This window comes from Urocampus carinirostris, chromosome 3, assembly GCF_059441175.1.
Source record: "Urocampus carinirostris isolate Australia breed hairy pipefish chromosome 3, RoL_Ucar_1.0, whole genome shotgun sequence".
In the NCBI taxonomy this organism is placed as follows: Eukaryota; Metazoa; Chordata; class Actinopteri; order Syngnathiformes; family Syngnathidae; genus Urocampus; species Urocampus carinirostris.
In genome coordinates this window covers 6209613-6212112 of record NC_142351.1, presented here as the reverse complement: position 1 = coordinate 6212112, position 2500 = coordinate 6209613, and the positions used below count along the sequence as shown (strand labels likewise).

At 36.9% G+C, this 2500-nt stretch overlaps 1 protein-coding gene across 1 annotated transcript in view; it reads left to right on the top strand.

The window, feature by feature from the left end:
• The window catches only part of cab39l (calcium binding protein 39 like), a 30235-nt gene that overhangs the window by 23160 nt on the left and 4575 nt on the right, over nucleotides 1-2500 (top strand). The gene's annotated exons all lie outside the window — the stretch shown is intronic.

Genomic DNA, 2500 nt, shown 5'->3' with positions numbered 1-2500 from the left:
TAGCGCAGGGGTCTCCAACTGTTTTTAAGCTGAGAGCTACTTATTAGGGCAAAGGGAACCCAGTTTCATATACATTTCTGATAGGATAACTTGTACTACTTACTATGTTGTTACTATGTTATTACCAGGTTGATTATTGCAAGTTGAAGGAATAGAGAAAATGGAGAGAAAGTCATTAGAAAGAGAGAAAGACAGAAAAAGTAAATGAAAAGAGAGGGAGATAAAGAGAAACGAGAGAGAAAGCGAGGAAGATAAGAGAGATGAAAATAAAGAGAAAGCCAGAGAAAGATAAGGGAGAGAAAGCTAAAAAAAGGGAGAAAGAAGAGGAAAGGTAGAGAGCTAAAAGAAAGAGAAAGGAAGAAAAATAAGGGGACAAGGAAAGAGAGAACAAAAGAGAGAGCTCGAACTGCCCACAGAGAGAAAGACGGAAAAAAGAAAATGAAAAGAGAGGGAGATAAAGAGAAACAAGCGAGAAAGAGAAGGGAAGAAAATCGTTGGAGAACGAGAGGAAGATGAGAGAGAAAGAGATGAAAATAACAAAGAGAAAGAGAAGAGAAGAAAAAAGAGTTAGAAAACGAGAGGAAGATAAGAGAGAGATGAAAATAAAGAGAAAGCCAGAGAAAGATAAGGGAGAGAAAGCTAAAAAAAAGGAGAAAGGTGAGTAAAAGAAAGCTGGAAAGAAGAGGAAAGGTAGAGAATTAAAAGAAAGAGAAAAAATAAAAATAAGGGGACAAGGAAAGAGAGAGCTCGAACTGCCCACAGAGAGAAAGACGGAAAAAAGAAAATGAAAAGAGAGGGAGATAAAGAGAAACAAGCGAGAAAGAGAAGGGAAGAAAATCGTTGGAGAACGAGAGGAAGATGAGAGAGAAAGAGATGAAAATAACAAAGAGAAAGAGAAGAGAAGAAAAAAGAGTTAGAAAATGAGAGGAAGATAAGAGAGAGATGAAAATAAAGAGAAAGCCAGAGAAAGATAAGGGAGAGAAAGCTAAAAAAAAGGAGAAAGGTGAGTAAAAGAAAGCTGGAAAGAAGAGGAAAGGTAGAGAGCTAAAAGAAAGAGAAAGAAAGAAAAATAAGGGGACAAGGAAAGAGAGAACAAAAGAGAGCTCGAACTGCCCACAGAGAGAAAGACGGAAAAAAGAAAATGAAAAGAGAGGGAGATAAAGAGAAACAAGCGAGAAAGAGAAGGGAAGAAAATCGTTGGAGAACGAGAGGAAGATGAGAGAGAAAGAGATGAAAATAAAAAAGAAAGAGAAGAGAAGAAAAAAGAGTTAGAAAACGAGAGGAAGATAAGAGAGAGATGAAAATAAAGAGAAAGCCAGAGAAAGATAAGGGAGAGAAAGCTAAAAAAAAAAGGAGAAAGGTGAGTAAAAGAAAGCTGGAAAGAAGAGGAAAGGTAGAGAGCTAAAAGAAAGAGAAAAAAATAAAAATAAGGGGACAAGGAAAGAGAGAACAAAAGAGAGAGCTCGAACTGCCCACAGAGAGAAAGACGGAAAAAAGAAAATGAAAAGAGAGGGAGATAAAGAGAAACAAGCGAGAAAGAGAAGGGAAGAAAATCGTTGGAGAACGAGAGGAAGATGAGAGAGAAAGAGATGAAAATAACAAAGAGAAAGAGAAGAGAAGAAAAAAGAGTTAGAAAATGAGAGGAAGATAAGAGAGAAGGAGATGAAAATAAAAAAGAGAAAAAGAGAAAGGAAGGAAGAAAAAGAGTTAGAAAACAAGATGAAGATAAGAGATGAAAATAAAAAAGAGAAAAAGTGAAGGGCGGAAAATAAGAGTTAGAGAACAAGAGGAAGATAAGAGAGAAAGAGATGAAACTAAAAAAGAGAAAGCAAGAGACAGAAAGATAAGAAAGAGAGAAAGCTTAAAAAGGGAGAAAAAAGGAGAGTAAGAGAAAACTATAAAGAGGAAGAAAGGTAAAAAGAAAGAGAAGGAAAGAAAAATAAGGAGACAAGGAAAGAGAGAAAAACAGAGCTCTAACTGCCCACATAGAGAAAGACAAAGAGAAACACAGAGAAAAAAGGGAGAAAAAAGGAGAGTAAGAGAAATCTATAAAGAGGAGAGGAAGAGAGGTACAAAGAAAGAGAAGGAAAGAAAAATAAGGAGACAAGGAAAGAGAGAGAGAAAAAAGAGAGCTCTTACTGCCCACATAGAGAAAGACAAAGAGAGACAGAGAGAAAGAGAGGAAGATAAAAAGAAAGGGACGAGGAAAGAGAATGGAAGGGAGACGGGAAGAGAGAGCGAGAAGGGGGAAGATAAAAAGTGGAATAAAAAAAGAAAGAATGAAAGAGAAAGAGAAATAAAGAAAAGAGAGATTAGTAGGAAGTGGGGTTAATTTGACTCAGTCAACTCGTTAGGAAAAAAAAGAAAAAAATGTAAAAATCACAATGACCCAACACAGGTGGGGTACCTCAGCTGTCCACAGGGGGGCACCAATCGGAGAACCCCGTCGTAGCGGTTTTGTGACGCGCTGCCCCTTTTATTTTTTTTTTGTGTTTCTGCA